The 21,171-nt window shown below is 44.5% G+C and overlaps 1 protein-coding gene across 8 annotated transcripts in view; it reads left to right on the top strand.

The window, feature by feature from the left end:
- Positions 1–20,965, top strand: part of LOC147019370 (uncharacterized) — a 36,414-nt gene extending 15,449 nt beyond the window's left edge. For 2 of the 8 annotated variants that reach the window (XM_085899826.1, XM_085899828.1), the window contains 5 exons: positions 3,033–3,191; positions 7,356–7,512; positions 7,855–7,910; positions 17,840–18,001; positions 20,626–20,965. The gene's annotated coding sequence lies outside the window, so the exon portion shown is untranslated. Of the gene's footprint in view, positions 1–582; positions 619–3,032; positions 3,192–7,355; positions 7,513–7,854; positions 7,911–13,581; positions 13,810–17,839; positions 18,002–20,625 lie in introns of all 8 variants that reach the window. The other 6 variants (XM_085899829.1, XM_085899827.1, XM_085899833.1 and 3 more) reach the window with 6 other exon arrangements.
- The last annotated feature ends 206 nt before the right edge of the window (positions 20,966–21,171 follow it).

Genomic DNA, 21,171 nt, shown 5'->3' with positions numbered 1-21,171 from the left:
CTCTCGCCCCCTCCCTCTCTCGCCCCCCTCCCTCTCTCGCCCCCTCCCTCTCTCGCCCCCTCCCTCTCTCGCCCCCCTCCCTCTCTCGCCCCCTCCCTCTCTCGCCCCCCTCCCTCTCTCGCCCCCCTCCCTCTCTCGCCCTCCTCTCTCTCTCTGTAAATGTATTCACAAATGTCTACAAAGCACAACAATTAATTCAAACCTTTGGAAAAAACAGCTTTCAAACCCTTGGGAAGCAGGTGTTTCCCTTGGGGAAAATTCAAACCTTGGGATGAATTAATAATTTGAACAATTAATTCAAACCTTGGGGAAAAAACAGCTTTCAAATTGGTGAAAGAGACAGCTTTCAAATTGGTGAAACACAGCTTTCAAATTTCAAAACGGCATACATTTGTGGGAATACAATTGAGCCACACAATAAACCCCTTACCCACTACTTATCGTGCCCACGAAACAACAAACCATCTGAAGTTTCCTTAAAGGAAACCCAAATGCTCGGTCCACCTCAACGCCAATCTTACCCTTGATACCGCACAATATTCATGTCTTTTTCTGAATACCCTCCCCCCCCCCCCTCCCCAGTCTCAACTTTCAGAACTGTGATGTCACACGATGAAGGTGATCATCACTTCTGTATTATTTACAGGTTAAAATGCACTTCAATTTAACTCAAATGGTGAATAATTTCTGGTTTTTATTTTATTTTAAATTATTATTATTTAATTCCCCCCCCCCCCCCGAAGGACACATGGACTCACCACAAATATGGTGAGTCAATGTGTCCTTTGTACTTGCATAGTAATGTACATCGGGATGGTTTCATGCTGAACCAATGACCAAACAACCCCAGGTTTGTCAGAAATTTGGCGAGGTTTGTCCAAAATATCCGATTGTGGTTCAGAGCGACAAGATGTTCACTTTTGTACTCAACATTTTCCAGAGCATGTTATGAAACAACAGAGATGGATAGATCTTGTGGTTATCCACCATGATTGAGAAAGGATGCCATCCTCACGATTAAGTGGAAGAAACCGTCGCTAGAAACTAACATCTCCACCGAGCTACCAGAGCACCTGTACATGAACACAGCAATTTGTACGATGAATCGAACACTTGTTACCCCAAGACCACCTAAAAAGAATCAACACAAATGTCAAAAATCAAATGAACCACCATCATTGGTGGAGAGAAAGTGTACATGTATCCTCTCCACAGTCTGCAATAACCCATCCCTTCTCCCCCCTCCACCCCCCCCAACTGTTGAGACATCGACACCGAAAGTACACGATGGTGGGACACTGGCATTGACACAAATGGCATCCCAGGAAAGTATGAAACTGGATGATCCTGTAATATACAAGGCATCAGCCTGAGACGGTGGGGGGAAAAGCATGTGTTGCCAATTTTGTCCGCGGTGTCCTCATGTGCTGGGTGATGACTTGTATTTCTGTTCGAATAATATGTTAACTGATATATACAAACACCCTCCCTTGTGGAGAGTCACTTGAATGGAAAGAAAAACCGACCGAGCTGTGACTGGCGTTTTGATCTTTGAACACCTCCATATTCACGTCCGGCTGCTTCCTCTGAATCACTCGCTCAAGGCTCAAAATGATTCGGCTCTCCAATTCCCCCAAAGAGCATTTCCGTTTCTAAATTTGTCTGCAATAGTTTCTTCAAAACCCCAGTGATCAGTTTCAATACTGAGAACCTTCAGAGTTGCTGCTGATGGTGCGATCAATATCAGAATCTGAGCTTGTCGTGCACCGTTTCTTCATGTAAAGCTACCGCTTCGATCAAGGTGAGATCATGGTGTGACGTTACTGGCAAAATCGAAAATCAACACTGTCGGCCTTGCACTTTAGCAAAATAAATAATTATATTAAAAAAAATTTTTTACTTCCCTTCAAATTACACTGATTAATTTCAAATGGCTTTCATTAAAAATAAAAAGAAAAGAGCAAGTACAGGCATCAGCCACAGCCAGTGATGCTGATTGTGTGACCATCTTGGATTTCTTGCCCAAACTTGTGCTGAAAGGCCCAATGGTATGATTTAAAAGAACATAGCCGCATTACAGAGGTAAGGTCAGTTATGGGAGCATGTGCCGGAGCAGCGCGTCTGTGTCCACTTTCCCCCGGTACTCCAGGGGCCTCCGTCTGGCCATCTCCCAGGCAGATGCCTGGCCCATCCCCATCTCCTTGAGATGCTGATCAACCTGCTGCAACCACGAGGCACGTGGTCAGCCCAATGACCTCCACTCAAGGCTCCCTCGCTGAGAATGTGGTGAGTGGGATCAACGTCAGGAAAACGAGCCACATGTCCATAGAGCCGCAGCTGACGCTCACGGACGATGCAGGTAACAAATCTCATTTGAGTCTCTCTCAGCAACTGCTCGTTGGACACAAAGTCCTACCAGCGATAACCAAGGATTCTCTGAAGAGACCTGGTACCAAAGGAATCGAGTCTCTGCCTCAGACCCCTGGTCAGAATCCAAGTCTCAAATCCGTAGAGCAAGACTGGAAGGACCTGAAGACTCGGGACTTTCGTCATCCTGCACAGGTACCGACAGGGCCACACCCCATGTTCCAGTGGATCCAAGACTCCCCAGGCTATCTTTTGAACTCTGGCTCAGAGCCAGCAGAGACATGAATATCACTGCCAAGGTAAGGGAATCTCTGTGTCCTCAACATCCTCGCCACAAACAGGCACAGACAGGACAGCAGCATCCAAGATGTCATTGAAAGCCTGGATCTTAGTTTTGACCCAGGAAACCTGTAATCCCAGTGGCTCCGAATATCATGATCGTCTTCTCTCATGATTAAATTACTTCATACTTGTTCTTTGCCATATTACATGTGAAGCCATGTTTACCCCTGTAAGTCATTTCCACAACAATATCGAGTTTGAGTGTGTTGAATGATTTGAAAGCTTTTCCTTTGTGTGTTTCCTCAAGTGTCATTTTCACTTTTCACACTATTTTTAAACATGGTTTATTTATTAATTTTTGTTTAATACTTGTGTGCCTGCAGGGTGCCTGTGCTGAAGACTGATGGTGAAATTGAGAAGGCAACGAAACATCGACTTTGTGATCATGGTGACGAGAGAGTGTGAAGTGGACAAAGATAATGAATGGGTTCTCCCCACGAAGGACCACAAAAGCGATCGTGGACACGTGAATCTGATACAAGGTCGGTCGAGAGGGGGGGTCTTTGTCTTCTACTGTCTCCTCTCTGGCCTTGCCCCCGCCCCCCTGCTCTGTCTGCGATTTGTCCTCACCATATTTCCACAGGGCGCTCAAGTTCTGCCAACAATCCCCTGCTGGTAAAACTATCAAAATCAAGAATCACTGCTCACCTTCACTCTTTCATTCCTCTTTTTTCCCGCCTTTGGAATAAACTCCCTCACTATTCAATCCCATTCTTCCCTCCAGGCCTTCAAAACAGCTGTTCACCACCACCTCTTATCGTCCCCCATCCAAACCCTCGACCATTTCTACCCCGTTAATCTACCCCAAACCCACCTCCTTCAAATTCCCTGCAGTGTCCATCTTGTTTTCCCCTTGTTCCCTGCCCCTTCCACAGATCTAAAGTCTCTTCCACACTGTTTTGTCCTCCCCTCTCCCACCCCTCTTGTTTCCTACCCCCCTTGCTGTGCGTTGTGTGTTAGCTCTCACACGAGCCTTGACAATGGAGACAAAAAACAAAAATTCCATTGATGTTTTGGGGTATTATGTGTCGATCAATTACTATTTTTTTTTATAATCTATTTTAAATTCAGGCTGTAACAACAAAATGGGACATGCCAAGGGGTGTGAAGACTTTTTGAAGGCACTGCATGTACATTGGGTTCATATTATTGGCACCAAAGTGCCATCATCCACCACCCAATTAAAGGGATCTGTGTTTTTTTTTTTAACTGTGAAAGAGTTTGTGTTAATAGAGGGCGGAGGAGCTCCTTGTGAGCCAACGGCTATCCATTACCAGTGCCCCAACTGTCTGCAGACGTCATCCCACTGTTGGGTTGCTTAAAAAAAAAAAAAAATTTCAGGCTGTTGGTTGTGGCAGGATTTGCACTCCAGCCACTATAAAACCCTTCACTTAGCAAAACACTAGAAACGCCAAGAGAACTGAAAACTCATTCCGTGGGAGTACCTCCGATGCAGCTGCCCTTTGCAGGGCTAAACTAAAGGTTCGGTGCAATTGAGTTGGAATTAAAATTTAAATAAGACTGTGCAATGGATTGATTTCCTCATTCGTGGCGTCGAGCAAAACAATCACATGTTCTCTTCCATGAACATTGACGATGTCCATTTATTCTGAATCTGACCTGTGTGCAGCCTGCTGGAACCCTGAACAAATTCCAAAAAAACTGTCCTGACCAGCTCCAATTAAACATCAGGCCTGGCCAACCTGTTTGTGAAAGACTTGACTGCCTTGTGGATTTGTACATAAAAACACTTGGTTAAGTGAATTTTTATGAAGTGGAAGAGTTGTATTTCTGATTGTATTTAGCCCTTGCATTGGAAATATTGATCTTGTATTGTATTTCTCTTTTGTATTGGTGATGTATATCCATCTTCCCCCTCGAACTGGGCAAAGCAGCACCTTCATCTGTGGTGTCGTGGCTTTAATCTCTTGGGGGTAAAGCAAGTTGTCTGTGTTCATCCCTGCACGCCTTTCATGTGGCGGTCGTCTGGTTCATACCACTGATATATCTTGTAAATATGAAAGGTATCAAAGACTTAAGAATAGATATTTGTTTAAAACATGCAAAGAACCTCATGCTTGTGAATGCATCAATTCTGTGATTGTGATTGCTGGATGTGTACACAATTTGTAGATTAGAGCATGCAAGTGTGTTTATACGTGTTCAGGAATTGTATGCAAAACCCCAGGATATGGTCAATGCCGCTCAATGATGCCAGCAGGGTGGGTCGTGACCGATGTCCAGGTGGTCGTGCACAATGACCCCATGCTCACCACATCAGACACATTCACTTGGAGAGAATTTGGTTCCACCCTCACCTTGAACCTCAGCCTAAATTTCCCCCCCCCCCCGTATTAAATTGATTGAAGTCTTCCTGGTTCACAAAGAGTCCAAGCATCAGTTTCCAACTCATTCTGTCCAGCAGTTCAGGCATGTACAGAAGTCAGACATGTCTCAAATCATGCATGTATGTGTATACACTACATGACCAAAAGTATGCAGACACTCCTTGTAATTGGTGGATTTGGCTATTTCAGGCACAGGCACCTTCATGACAGGTGTATGAAATTGAGCACACAGCCATGCAATCCATAGACAAACATTGGCAGTAGAATGGACCATACTGAAGAACTCGGTGACAACGTGGCACCATCATTGGATGTCCCCTTTCCAACAAGTCAGTTCATCAAATTTCTGTCCTGGTGGAGCTGCCCTGGTCATCTATGTGCTGTTATTGTGAAGTGGAAACATCTTTGAGCAACAGCAGCTCTGCTGCGATGTGGTGGGCCACACAAGCTCAAAAGGGGACTGCCAAGTGCTGAAGCGCATAGTGTGGAAAAATCGTCAGTCATCGGTTGCCACACAATACCAAGTTCCAAACTGACTCTGGAAGCAATGTCAGCACAAGCACTGTTCGTCTCGAGCTTCATGAAATGGGTTTCCATGGCCGAGCAGCCGCACACAAATCTAAGATCACCATGCACAATGCCAAATGTCGGCTGGAGTGATGTAAAGCTCACCGCCATTGGACTCTGGACTGAGGAATCACGCTTCACCATCTGGCAGTCCGACGGACGAATCTGGGTTTGGTGAATGTCAGGAGAATGCGACCTGCCTGAAAGCATCGTGCCAACTGTAAAGTTTGGTGAAGGAGGAATAATGGTCTGGGGCTGTTTTTCATGGTTCAGGTGAGGCCCCTTAGTTCTTGTGAAGGGAAATCTTAACACTACATCATACAATGACATTCTCAATGATTCTGTGCTTCCAACTTTGTGGCAACAGTTTGGGGAAGGCTCTTTCCTGTTTCAGCATGACAATGCCCCCATGCACAAAGTGAGGTCCATACAGAAATGGTTTGTCGAGGTCGGTGTGGAAGAACTTGACTGGCCTGCACAGAGCCCTGACCTCGTCCCCATCAAACACCTTTGGGATGAATTGGAATGCCGACTGCAAGCCAGACCTAATCACCCAACATCAGTGCCTGACCCCACTCATGCCCTTGTGGCTGAATGCAAGCAAATCCCTGCAGCAATGTTCCAACATCCAGTGGAAAGTCTTCCTTGAAGAGTGGAGGCTGTTGTAGCAGAAAAGGGGTGACCATCTCCATATCGATATCCATGATTTTGGTGTGTGGTGTGTGCGTGCCTGTGGGGAGATCTGAAAACAGTTGAGAGAAGGCACCCTTCAAATCTGGGAGAACTGGAGCAGTTTGCACAAGAAGAGTGGGACAAACTGCTCGTTGAGAGGTCGGGGAAGTTAATTAATGGCTGTGGGAAACACTTGACTGCAGTTTTGTCCAAAGGCAGTGATACCAAATATTAAGTCCAGTGTGTCAATAATTTTATCAATGCCATTTATATTTGTTTTCTGAGCCTGGTGTTGGCGCAGTGGTTAGGGCGGCAGCTTGGGATCCAAAAGGTCCTGAGTTCAAGCCCCGTTTGGCCACTGAATTAATACACCAGGGGGTTGACTCAGCCTGTCATCCTTCCGAGGTCGGCGAAATGAGTACCAGTGTACTGGGCCGGTGTATACCCCGGTTAAAATAGGTGTACCATATCCCTGTGTCGTAAGAGGCGACCAGGCTTGCGTCAGGAAGGGCATCCGGCGTAAAACATGTGCCAAATCACTATGCGGATCATACGGATGATCCGCTTTGGCGACCCCTAAAAAGGGAGCAGCCGAAAGAAGAAGAAGAAGAAGATTTATTTTTATTTTCTGATTTTAAAAGGATCTATTAAGTTCTGAATCAAAAACAAAGGTTCTGTAATATGAACAGTGAAGTAAAGAATGGTGGAGACAAAATATTTTCATCAGTTTCACCTTTTTTTTCAGAGAAAATTGTGAGTTATTTGAAAAGTGTAAGGGTGACAATGTTTGGCCACAACTGTGCATAAATCAACGCATGTCTAAAATCATGATTAAATTGCTTCATGCTTATTCTTTGATATTTAGTATGGGTACAACTCAAGTATGCTTATCCATGTTTACCCCTGTGAGTCATTTCCACAACAATATCTCGTTTGATTGTGTTAAATGATTTGAAAGCTTTTCCTTTGTGTATTTCTTCAAGTGTCACTTTCACTTTTCACACTATTTTTAAACATGGTTTATTTATTAATTTTTGTTTAATACTTGTGTGCCTGCAGGGTGCCGGTGCTGAAGACTGATGGTGAAATTGGGAAGGAAACGAAGCATCGGCTTTGTGATCATGGTGATGAGAGAGTGAAGTGGACAAAGATGATGAATGGCTTCTCCCCACGAAGAACCACAAAAGCTGTCGTGGACGCGTGAATCTGATGCAAGGTCGGTCGTCCACATTCGGTTGTGGAATTTGTGGAATGGTTTGCCATTTTAAGTGTCAAAAGTTCATTTGTGTCCAATGATGGTTTTTTAAGTCCTGGTGATTGATGTACCATGTCTGTGATTACATGATGACGAGTCTGACGAGTGGACAATACAACGAGTGTTGTCCAGTTTGGTGTGTTCTACACCGCTGTGCAGCCCTTATTGTGCTTATCCCTCATTGTGAGGTCCATATGACAAGGCATTTGTCTGAGACTTGGTTTCACCAGCCTTAACCAGTTGGTTATTGATTGCATTGGTGAAATTCTGGACTTCATTCACTTTTTCCACTCACCTCTGCAGGTTGACTTCCCAAAAACGTGAAGACTTGCCATGAAGACTTGCCATTCAAGCCAAAGGTAATCCTCAGATTGTGGAGCCTGGTATTCTCAAGTTTCCTTGACTCCCTCTCCCCCCTCCCTCCTCCAGCACCCCCTCCCCCACACCTCACACTCTTCAATGACCTGATTTGGGTGAATCTTGATGGAAGGTGAATACTCCTTCCTGTTTGTGCAAATTTCCAATTCCTTGGTCACAACCTCACTGACCTGCGTCCACTCACATTTACAAATATTAAATATTTTGGGTTTGTCTTTTTTTTTTTGACATTGTTAAAAAAAAAACGTAATTATATTTCCTTTTTCAACTTGAGTGTTGCACTTTTATCCATTTTGTTTCTTTTGCACAAACCTTTTAAAATAAGTTAATAGCTCTCTCGACGGATATTGAAAGATGTCATTTTGAACTTGTTCGTGTGATTGTGCAAACTTTGTACTTGTCCCCTACTGGTATCATCCGAGGGGACTTTAAGTTCCACTATGCCATGCTGCGCTGTAGGTTTGTCTGTCCTTTCCAGCTCTTGCTTTTCTGACATTTTCCCATACCCTTTAGCGAATTCAACTTAAACTTGGTACACTGCTTTATGCTTTATGCTCAGTTGCAAAACAAGTTTGGGTTTCAGGGTGTTTTTTCAATTTTTCAGTTGTCCTTTTTTAACTTAGAAAATATACATGTGTGGGACTCCTGGCGGCAGCCGCGTGGAGCAATCGGAGATCACGGTCATGGACGGGACCCACCAAGGCTCCACGAACAGGCTGGTTCACTCGCTCTCCAGCCCAACCACCGTCCACCAACTTGTAACCACTCAAGCACTCGATCTCCCAGCTCCAACGACAAACGAGTCTGCTCGGGGATATATATATATATATATATATATATATATATATATATATATATATATATATATATATATATATATATATATCTTCTTCTTCTTCTTCCTTCGGCTGCTCCCGTTAGGGGTCGCCACAGCGGATCATCCGTGTGATCCACATCGTGATTTGGCAATGTTTTACGCCGGATGCCCTTCCTGACGCAACCCTGGTCGCCTCTTACGACACAGGGATATGGTACACCTATTTTAACCGGGGTATACACCGGCCCAGTACACTGGTACTCACTTTGCCGACCTCGGAAGGATGACAGGCTGAGTCAACCCCCTGGTGTATTAATTCAGTGGCCGAACGGGGCTTGAACTCAGGACCTTTTGGATCCCAAGCCGCTGCCCTAACCACTGCGCCAACACCAGGCTTATATATATATATATATATATATATATATATATATATATATATATATATATATTCTGCTCTCCCATCAATGGATGGAGGTCCTCAATGCCAGACAGGAAATCCGAGCCGTATCCCTGGACATATCACGTGGTTTTGACACAGTCTGGCACCCTGCACTACTCACCAAACTCTCTTCCCATGGTATTCAAGGCCATCTCCACTCATGGCTCGCAGACTTCCTCTCCTGTCGCAGTCAACGTGTGGCCCTAAATGGAGTTCTTTCATCCCCTCTTCCTGTGCAGGCTGGAGTTCCTCAAGGTAGCGTTCTGGGCCCTGTTCTTTTTCTGGTTTTCATCAATGATCTCTCGGACTCTCTGGAAAATCCTCTATTTCTCTTTGCCGACGACTCCACCCTCTGCCGTACCATCTGTCATCCCTCAGACCGGCAAGCAGCAGCTTCTTCACTCACTGCAGATCTGGATAAAATCACAAACTGGTCCAACACGTGGAACATGTCTTTCAATCCAGACAAATCTCACACTCTCACTATGTCTCTTCGAAAGGACCGTTTACAAAACCCCCCATCCACTTTCTCAACAATCCTCTGGAAGAAGTCTTTTCTTTCAAGCTTCTAGGTCTCACTATCTGCCATGACCTTTCCTGGGAAAGTCACATTTCCAACCTCGCCTCAAAAGCCAGTCGCCGACTGGGAATCCTCCGTCGTGCTAAGTCCTTCCTCGGCCCTCTTGAGCTCCTGACCACTTACAAAACTTTTGTCCGTAGCCTGATGGAGTACTGCTCTCCCTCTGGGCTGGTGCTCCTGCCTCCCACCTTTCTCGGCTTCACGCTGTCGAAACCAGGGCATTTAAGATCATCGGCATCTCCCGCAATGAAGCTGAGTCTTTGGGCCTCTCACTCAATCACCGCAGGTTGGTCGGTGGTCTTTCTGTCTTCTACCGACTCCTCTCCAGCCTTGCCCCCTGCTCTCTCTGCGATTTGTCCCCACCACATTTCCACAGGGCGCTCAAGGTCCGCCAACAACCCCTTCTGGTAAAACTACCAAAATCACGAATCACTGCTCATCTTCACTCTTTCATTCCTCTTTTTTCCCGCCTTTGGAATAAACTTCCTCACTCTATTCTTTCCCATTCTTCCCTCCAGGCTTTCAAAACAGCTGTTCACCACCACCTCTTATCTTCCCCCATCCAAATCCTCGATCTTTTCTACCCCCGATAATCCACCCAAGCCCACTTCCTTCATTTCTCCTACTTTCCTTCCTGAAAGTCCCTGAAATGTCCATCTTCTCTTCGCCATGTTCCCCGTCCCATCCCCATCCCTCTCCCTTCCACAGTTCACCTAATGTGTCTGTTCCCCACTGTTTTGTCCCTTCCACTCCCGCCCCTCTTGTCTCATGCCTCCTTGCTGTGAGTTGTGTGTTAGCTTTCATACGAGCCTCGACCAAGGTATACAAAAAAAAAAAAAAAAAAATCCTCCCACACGGGGAGGGGCATTGGCGAGAATCATCTCTGTCCTTCCCTCATTGGCCTTCGGCCGCACCCGACCGGGGCGGAGCCGTGGCCCCTGTTCAGAGACCCCAGTTATTCCTCCACGTGGCTTCGCTCGCGAAGAGTAACAGGGTCAACGCTGAAAAAGCCATACTGGAACCACGAGGCCCCCCTCTCAGCAAGTCATGGTACGAGCAGCCAACGGGTGGTGATGGCGTGTGATGGGCAGGTTGGGTCAAGCAGATGGGATGGTTGTTTGTTGTTAGATGGCTTGTTGGAGGGTTCGTTGGATGTAAAACCTAACTAAAGACGTCACAACGCACACATTTAATCCTCCCGCTAAGCAAAAGGATGGGGTCCTGACTCCACACGTACTTACCGGCATAACTAACTTTGGGGCCTCAATGTTTAGTGGGCATTGTTCCCAGATTTGTAACAATACTTGTGCATGTGTCGGTGTTCAGCTGTCCTGACTCCACTCCACTGCTTTACACCCATTGACTGTACAGCTGGCCTGACTCCACCACCACCATTCCATGAAACGGAACAGACTGACAGGCCTGGGTGTTCGTCCAGTGGCCAGTGCAACTGGAATGATCCCCATTGTATATCCATGATGTAGTATCGATATTTGCAGAGTACCCACCTTATGAGCGATCTTGTTTCAAGCATGCAACATGTTCTTCTGACACGCACCTTTATTTGGGTGGTGTATAGGCAACTGACAGGTCAGTTTGGGTAAAAAAATTAAAATTGATAGTCTCAGGTCTTTTGCACTCTGAAGCAGGTTCTCAAGGATTTGCCTGTATTTGACCCCAATCATTCTCCCGTCTATCCTTGCAAGTCTCTGAGTCCGTCACTGAAAAACATCCCCATAACAAGATGCTCCACCACCGTGCTTCACGGAAAGGATGGTGTTTATGGGTGATGAGCTGTGCTCGGTTTCCACCAGACGTGCTTTTCATTCAAGCCAGAGTTTACTTTTCATCTTGTCAGACCACAATCTTTTTCTTTATGCTGTGAGTCTTCCATGTGGCTTTTTGCAAACTCCAGGTATGCTGTGGAGTGCCTTTTTCTCACGAGTGGCTTCTGTCTGGTCACTCCCATAAAGACTAGGTTTGTGAAGTGCTGCAAAGATTGTTCTTGTAGGTTCTCCCATCTGAGCCATGGAACTCTAGTTTTGTCAGTGGTCATTGGGTTGTTGTTCACCTCACTAACCAAGGTCCTTGCCTGGCTGCTCAGTTTGGTCATCCGGCCAGCTCACGGAAAAGTCTGACTCGTTGTATCCAGTGCCTGTGGAAGGTCTCCACTGCCTTTCAAAATTGTTACCTTGGTGCCTGGAATTTTCCTTAAAACACTTTTTTTCACCTTTATTTACAAATCGTAACCCAAAACTTCAAAGTCAAACGCAAATTTCAGCAAATTAATTAAATAATACAGAACTAGAATATCTTGGTTGGATAAGTGTCCACACCACCCCCCCCCCTTTTATAGTAGCAATTGTAAATTATCTCAGGTGTAACTCATCTCCTTCAAAAGCACACACCAAGTTAATTGACCTCCACATGTGTTAAATTGTCGTGATTATTTCAGAATAAAATCAGCTGTTCCTGTATCTGTCCTCTGCTGCGTAGTATATTTCACAGCAAAGACTCAACCTTGAGTACCAAGGAGCTTTCAAAATACCTCCAGGATAAAGTTGTGGAAAGGCACATCAGGGGATGGAAATAAAACTATTTCCAAGGCCTTGAATATCCCTTGGAGCACAGTCAAGATCATTAAGAAGTGGCGTGTGTCTGGTTCCACCAAGACCCTGCCAAGATCAATCCATCCCCCAAACTGGATGACCATGCAAAGAGAAGACTGATCCAAGAGGCCAATGGAAACTTTGAAAGAGCTACATGTTTTTGCTGTAAAGACTGGTCACTGCATGCACGTGACCATATCCCAAACACTCCAAGTCTGGCCTGTATGGTGGGGTGGCAAGAAGGAAGCCAATACACAAAAACGCCCACCTTGAGTCCCATTTGAGGTATGTATGTATATCTATATATATATATATATATATATATATATATCTATATGTATATATATATATATATATATATATATATATATATATATATATTTTTTTTTTTTGGAGATTCTGAAGCCATGCGGCAAAAAGTTTTGTGGTCTGACAAAACCAAGATGGAACTTTTTGGCCTAAATGTAAAATGTTACGTTTGGTGCAAACCCAACACAGCACATCACCCAAAGAACACCATCCCAACTGTGGAGCATGGTGGTGGCAGCATCATGTCATGGTGATGTTTCTCATCAGCAGGGACTGGGGCACTTATCAGGATAGAAGGGAAAATGGATCGAGGAAAACCTGCTGCCCTCTGCAAGAAATCTGAAAATGGGACTCAAGTTCACCTTTCAGTATGACAATGACCTGAAACACACATCCCCAACTCTGCTGGAGTGGCTAAGAAACAAAAAGATAAATGTCCTTGAGTGGCCCAGTCAGAGCCCCGACCTGAATCCAATCGTAAATCTGTGGCATGACTTGAAGATTGCTGTCCATCAACGCTCCCCACGTAACTTGACTGAGCTTGAACAGGTTTGTGCAGAAGAATGTGCAAAGATGGTGGAGACCTATCCCAACCGACTCACAGCTGTAATTGCTGTCAAAGGCGCTTCCATCAAGTAATAATTAACTCGTGGGGATGAACACTTGTCCAACCAAGATATTCCAGTTTTGTATAAATTCATTTTCTGACATTTTTAGAATTTGTTTTTCACTTGGAAATTTACGATTCGTGAATATAGGTGTGAAAAGGTTGACAAGATGCAATTTAATTTCAGGCTATAAGGCAAAAAAGGTGAAAATTTTGAAAGGGTGTGGACTTTCTATCGGCACTGGAATGGTGTTTGTCTAAATCATGTCCAATCAATTGTGTTGGCCACAGGTGGACTGCAATCGTGTTCAACATCTCAAGGATGATCAAAGGAAATTGGATGCACCTGACTTTGACTTGGAGTGTCATTCCAAGGGGTCAAATACTTCTTGACTGCTGCAAGACATTTCAGCTTTTCATTTTTAATTTGTCAAAATTTCTCATCATAATAAACATAATTTTGGATTGTTGGTATCTCTCACGATGAGGCTGAGTGTTTGGACCTCTCACCGCAGGCAGGTCAGTGGTCTTTGTCTTCGACTGTCTCCTCTCTGGTCTTGCCCCCCCCACCCCCCTGCTCTGTCTGCGATTTATCCCCACCATATTTCCGCAGGGTGCTCAAGGTCCCCCAACATCTCTCTTCTGGTAAAACTACCAAAATCACGAATGGCTGCTCACCTTTCCTCTTTCGTTATTCTTTTTTTTCCCGCCTTTTGGAATAAACTCCCTCACTCTGTTCAATCCCATTCTTGCTTCCAGGCCTTCAAAGCAGCTGTTCACCACCACATCTTGTCGTCCCCCATCATAATCCTCGATCTTTTCTACCCCCGTTAATCCACCCCAAACCCACCTCCTTAAAATTCCCTGCTTTCCTTCCTGAAAGTCCCTGCAGTGTCCATCTTGTTTTCCCCGTGTTCCCTGCCCCATCCCTCTCCCTTCCACAGATATCCTAATATAATGTCTCTCTTCCACAATGTTTTGTCCTCCCCTCTCCTGCCCCTCTTGTTTCATGCCTCCCCCCCTTGCTGTGCGTTTGTTAGCTCATTTGAGCCTTGACAATGGAGAGAAAAAACAAAAATTCCACTGATGTTATGGGGTATTGTGTCGATCAATGACAAATTATTATTATTTTTTTTTTAAATATAATCTATTTTAAATTCGGGCTGTTGCAACAAAATGGGACATGCCAAGGGGTGTGAATACTTTCTGAAGGCACTACATGTACATTGGGTTCATATTTTTGGCACCAAAGTGCCATTATCCATCACCCAATTAAATGGATGTGTTTTCTTCTTTGAAAGCCTTCATTTATTTGGCGTTTGTGTGAATAGAGGGCGGAGGAGCTCCTTATGAGCCAACGGCTATCCATTTCCAGTGTCCAACTGTCTGCGGACATCATCCTGCTGTTGGGTTGCTTAAAAAAAAAATCCAGTCGGTTTGTGGCAGGATTTGCACACCATCCACCATAAAACCCTTCACTGAGCAAAACACTAGAAATGCCAAGAGAACTGAAAACTCATCCCGTGGGAGTACCTCCTCTGCAGCTGCCTTTTGCAGGGTTAAACTTAAGGTTAGGTGCAATCGAGTAGGAATTAAAATTTAAATAAGACGGTTTTTTTGCTATTTTGCTCGGGCCCCCCTGTGAAACCCATATCCGTAGCTCCAGAGATAAGGACGGGTTATAGATGAATTATAACGTTATCGCGAATGCTTTGCTTTTGTCATGTCGTGTTCCCCGATGTTTCCCCAATAAATCTGTCTGATTCATATGAAATTTGCCGCCCTGAATTTATTTGTGTCTCGCTGAAGAACAATCGCTCGATTTGTATTTAAAACCAAACTGCCTACGGATTGCGGCAGTCCTCGCTCGGTCTCTGATCAAACCCAGTTTGTAGCCGGGGTATATCCCCAACTGGCAAGGCACAGGGGTACTTTGGTATCGTGATCTTAAGCACGTGACCCGAGACCTGTGCCAAACTTGCCGGTGATATATCCCCTGAGACGGCAGTGCTGTTAAGCGCTGCAGATTCACAACAATATGCCTGTGATTGTATTTATCCCTTGCATTGGTAATATTGATCTTGCAGCGTATTTCTATTTTGCTTAAGTGATGGATATCCATCTTCCCCCTCGAACTGGGCAAAGCAACATCCTCATCTGTGGTGTCGTGGCTTTAATCTCTTGGGGGTAGAGCAAGTTGTCTGTGTTCATCCCTGCACGCCTTTCATGTGGCGGTTGTCTGGTTCATACCACTGATATATCTTGTAAATATGAAAGGTATCAAAGACTTAAGAATAGATATTTGTTTATAACATGCAACGAACCCCATGCTTGTGAATGCATCTATTCTGTGATTTTGATTGCTGGATGTGTACACAATTTGTGGATTAGAGCATGCAAGTGTGTTTATATGTCTTCAGGAATTGTATACAAAACCCAAGGATATGGTCATGCCGCTCAATGATGCCAGCAGGGTAAATCGTGACCGATGTCCAGGTGGTCGTGCGCAACGACCCCATGCTCACCACATCATCAGACACATTCACTTGGAGAGAATTTGGTTCCACCCTCACCCTGAACCTTGGCCCAAATTCCCCCCCCCCTTGTAATAAATTGATTGAAGCCTTCCTAGTTTGTACAGAGTCCATGCATAACTTTCTAATTCATTCCATCCAGCAGCTCAGGCGTGTACAGAAGTCAGACGTGTCTCAAATCATGTATGTATGTGTATACACTACATGACCAAAAGTATGCAGACAACCCTTGTAACTGGTGGATTTGGCTATTTCAGGCACTCCCATTGCTGACAGGTGTATGAACTCAAGCACACAGCCAAGCAATCTCCATAGACAAACATTGGCAGTGGAATGGACCATATGAAAAGCTCAGTGACTTTCAACGTGGCACCGTCATCGGATGTCCCCTTTCCAACAAGTCAGTTCAGCAAATTTCTGTCCTGGTGGAGCTGCCCCGGTCATCTTTGTGCTGTTATTGTGAAGTGGAAACGTCTTTGAGCAACAGCAGCTTAGCTTTGAAGTGGTAGGCCACAAGCTCAGAAGGGGACCGCCAAGTGCTGAAGGGCGTAGCACGGAAAATCGTCTGTTCTTGGTTGCAACACTCACTATCAAGTTCCAGACTGACTCTGGAAGCAATGTCAGCACAAGCACTGTTCGTCGAGAGCCTCATGAAATGGGTTTCCATGGCCAAGCAGCCACACACAAGCCTAAGATCACCATGCACAATGCCAAATGTCGGCTGGAGTGGTGTAAAGCTCACCGCCATTGGAATCTGCACTGATGAATCACGCTTCACCATCCTGCAGTCCGACGGACGAATCTGGGTTTGGTGAATGCTGGGAGAACGCTGCCTGCCCTAATGTATAGTGCCAACTGTAAAGTTTGGTGAAGGAGGAATAATTGTGTGGGGCTGTTTTTCATGGTTCAGGTGAGGCCCTTTGGTTGTTGTGAAGGGAAATCTTAACACTACAGCATACAATGACATTCTCGATGATTCTGTGCTTTCAACTTTGTGGCAACAGTTTGGGGAAGGCTCTTTCCTGTTTCAGCAGGACAATGCCCCCGTGCACAAAGGTCCATACAGAAATGGGTTGTCGAGATCGGTGTGGAAGAACTTGACTGGTCTGAACAGAGCCCTGACCTCATCCCCATCAAACACCTTTGGGATGAATTGGAATGCCGACTGTGGGCCAGACCTAATTACCCAACATCAGTGCCTGACCTCACTCATGCCCTTGTGGCTGAATGCAAGCAAATCCCTGCAGCAATGTTCCAACATCCAGTGGAAAGTCTTCCTTGAAGAGTGGAGGCTGTTGTTGCAGCAAAGGGGTGACCATCTCCATATCGATATCCATGATTTTGGTGTGTGGTGTGCGCGTGCCTGTGGGGAGATCTGAAAACAGTTGAGAGAGGGCACCCTTCAAATGTGGGAGAACTGGAGCAGTTTGCACAAGAAGAGTGGGACAAACTGCGCGTAGAGAGGTGGAGGAAGTTAATTAATGGCTGTAGCAAACACTTGACTGCAGCTTTGTCCAAAGGCAGTGATACCGAATATTAAGTCTGTGTCAATAATTTTATCAATGCCATTTATTTTTATTTTCTGATTTAAAAGGATCTATTAGTTTCTGAATCAAAAACAAAGGTTCTGTAATATGAACAGTGAAATAAAGAATGGTGGAGACAAAATACTTTTATCAGTTTAAACTTGTTTTCAGAGAAAATTGTGAGTTATTTGAAAAGTGTAAGGGTGACAATGTTTGGCCACGACTGTGCATAAATCAACGCATGTCTAATATCATGATTAAATTGCTTCATGCTTATTCTTTGAAATTTAGTATGGGTACAACTCAAGTATGCTTATCCATGTTAACCCCTGTAGGTCATTTCCACAACAATAGTTTGATTGTGTTGAATGATTTGAAAGCTTTTCCTTTGTGCGTTTCCTCAAGTGTCACTTTTACTTTTCACACTATTTTTAAACATGGTTTATTTATTCATTTTTGTTTAATACTTGTGTGCCTGCACGATTGCAGGGTGCCGGTGCTGAAGACTCTGTGGGTGAAATTGAGAAGGAACGAAGCATCGACTTTGTGATCATGGTGACGAGAGAGAGAGTGAAGTGGACAAAGCTCATGAATGGCTTCTCCCCACGAAGAACCACAAAAGCTGTCGTGTACACGTGAATCTGATGCAAGGTCGGTCGTCCACATTCTGTTGTGCGATTTGTGGAATGGTTTGCCATTTTAAGTGTTAAAAGTTCATTTGTGTCCAATGATGGTTTTTGACGTCCTGGTGATTGATGTACCATGTCTGTGATTACATGATGACGAGTCTGACGAGTGGACAGTACAACGAGTGTGTTGTCCAGTTAGGTGTGTTCTACACCGCTGTGCAGCCCTAATTGTGCTTTTCCCTCATCATGTGATGTCTGTATGACAAGGCATTTGTCTGAGACTTGGTTTCACCAGCATGAAAAAAAGAAACATTTGCTTGTGATGTAAAAATACTTTTTTGTGATGTAATCCTTGTGGTTCTTATTGTGTTTAATTTGTGAAATGCTCCCCTCAAAAACTTGTTTCTTCTTCCTTCTCTCAGCCAGACCCCAAATCAAACCACTTGGTACCATTTAAATTGGTAAATTCCATGTTTTTTGAAAGCTCAGAGCCCATCATTCATGGAAATGTTTTGACTTTCTGGTTGAAATTTTTGCCATGGCAACAAAAACTTCAGTAAAGAATATCATGCGATTATCATCTTCATGAAAGGAGACAAACGAGATCTTAAGAACTCCTTGTGTGCGCGCACGCATGCTCCCAAACTCCAAAACCTCGCAGCCCTAAACTTCATGCAAACTAAGAATTCCAAGGAAGTGCATGAGTGAAAATTGGGTGTTTGGGTTAATTAAAACACCCCTTTTGAAGATGATTAACGGGCTTGTTTAATTATATCCTTAATCAGGCACATCCTCTGCTCTTGATGGAGTCTCAAGGCGTTTCCTGAAGAACCTCTGTGATCTGAAGCAGACATGTTTTTTGGCCTGCTCAACCATGCCTTGACTTAGAACAGGCTGCAACGATTTTTAAACGATAGTTTTTATTGTTTTTTTTTTTTTTCCTCCTGTTTCTGTCTTCACTTTCCTCACTCGTATTATCGAATGCCTGTTCATCATAGCTACAAATCGCTGGGTACATTGCAATTCTTATAAACATCCGGAGATGTCAGCGTTCGCTTCTTTATTTCATTTTCGCACATGCAATCGCCACGAGAATCTCTTACTGGCAAAGACTGGTCACTGTGTGCATGTGATGACATCCCAAGCACTCCACAAATCTGGCCTGAACGTTTGAATGGAAGAAGGAAGCCATTACTCAAAGCCCACCTTGAGTCCCGTTTGGGTTATGCAAAAAAAAAAAAACCACTCCAGATATTCTGAAGTCGTGTGACAAAATTTTGTGTTCTGATGGAACTTTTTGGCCTCAATGCAAAATACATTTGGTGCAAACCCAACACTTATCCAACCAAGATATTCTCGTTTTGTATTTTTTTTTTTTAATTGTCTGAAAATTGTTTTTTCATTGACGTTGTGGGTTACGATGTGTAAATAAAGGTGGAAAAAGTCTGATTTAATGCAATTTAATTCCAGGCTGAAAGACAACAAAAGGTGAACATTTTGAAAAGGGGTGCGAACGTTCTGCAGGCACTGTAAATAAGTAATAAATAAGATTCATTGGATGTCTGTCTGTCCTTGTTTTTTGCAAAGATTGCTGGATTGAGGACCACCAAATTTGGCACACAACCCAAGTCGATCCAGGAATTGTCCTAAGGGTATTTTCATCCACAACCTCAGCCTTTAAAGACATTGAAGAACCATAAGACCTTTTTCTGTACATGCTCGCAGACTTTCATACTCGAGAAAAAACTTTCTTCATGCTTGAGAGATAAGACCCTGCAGACCCTTGAATTCCCAGAACACATTTAGCACTTTAAAACATTCAAGACCTTGGAGACCCTCAAGTCTTTTGAAGACCCCCATAGAGTTGGAAGACCTCAGACCCTTGAGACCCCTTTACCCACTGATGTTCTGGCTCTTCTGCCTCCTACATCCCCCCGACCCCCAATCCACCTGCCTCATTCTCTGCCCTGGCGGATCTCCTGCTTCTCCCACCTCAGCTTCTCCCCCCCCCACCCAGGTCTCCCTGCTCGTTATATATGTATATATATATTTATATCCACAAACTGTTATGGACATAGTAATTGTTTTGTTTCGCCAGAGGGTTATGGACAGATATAACATTTAATTGTGTTGAGGGTGAAAATTTATTTTTGGCAGTTGAAAGTTGTCCTGGTGATTGATTACGATAACACCAGCCAAGGTTGCTGCTCTTCAGAAATGACCACAACATGAGAAAGCAGCTGCATTGGCCTTTGCAACGATAAGCATCTTGATGTAATGGGCACCGGAAGGTTGTGTGCGGAACAATGTAGAAAGAACGAAGTGGAGAAAGGCATTCTCCTGACATGCAATTTCATTTAGTGTAAGAAAGGCGCATTTCCTGAACTGCTTGATTTCATCCGGTGTAAATTCCTGTAAAACCAACTGCACCCTGCTGTATGTTTCTGTGATGATTGAGCTAAGCTTGTCTTGTAGCTGGTGCGGTAAAATTTGCTGAACTCCCTCTGCTTGTTGAATCTACTGCACTGCTGTTGTCTCGGAGATCTCGAAGAAGCAGGCTTCTCCTCGCTGGTTGCTTAGACGGCAGACTTGCCTGTTCCTCCATTCTCTCCTAACCTGCTTCCAATCATGCATTGTCCTTCACAGCTTGGAGTGCCTGAATTCAACCTCAGCTTGACCTGTTTTGCAAGGCTTTTACCTTCTGAGGACTTTTGTGACGCGTCTGTCAGATGCATCCTGTGCACACCCTCTGGACGAGATCCCTTCAAACGTGCTCACAGCCGACCGACCCTTCACCCATTTATAACGTGCTGCGATTTATTTTACAAACTGGTTACCTGAGATAAGTTGCCACCTGAAGTCGTTGGTTCACTCAGAGCCGCATTGATGTTTGTGCTTTAATTCCGCAATTTCTTCGTCATTCATTCTTGATTTTGATTCGTTTCGTTTTAAAGATGGTCAGGATTAATAAATATCATTTAAAATATCCTTTTCTCTTTTTGAATGCTGGTTTCACCCGAAAAACAAACGGTGCACATTAGTGTACTTGTGTGGCATGTACTGCACTCCTGAAGCAAAAACCAGGGTTTAGCAATTGTTCATGTCCATGTTAAAAGCAAACATCACAAACAGTTTAGCGGAGGAAATTAAAAGTTATCGCATGTTACCCTGACCATGTGATGTCGTGGTCAC

This window comes from Eptatretus burgeri, chromosome 10 (assembly GCF_056783735.1).
Source record: "Eptatretus burgeri isolate ZD-2024b chromosome 10, Ebu_testis_v1, whole genome shotgun sequence".
Classification (NCBI taxonomy): Eukaryota; Metazoa; Chordata; class Myxini; order Myxiniformes; family Myxinidae; genus Eptatretus; species Eptatretus burgeri.
Note: the sequence above shows the minus strand (reverse complement) of the source record. Positions and strands in the feature narration are given on the sequence as shown.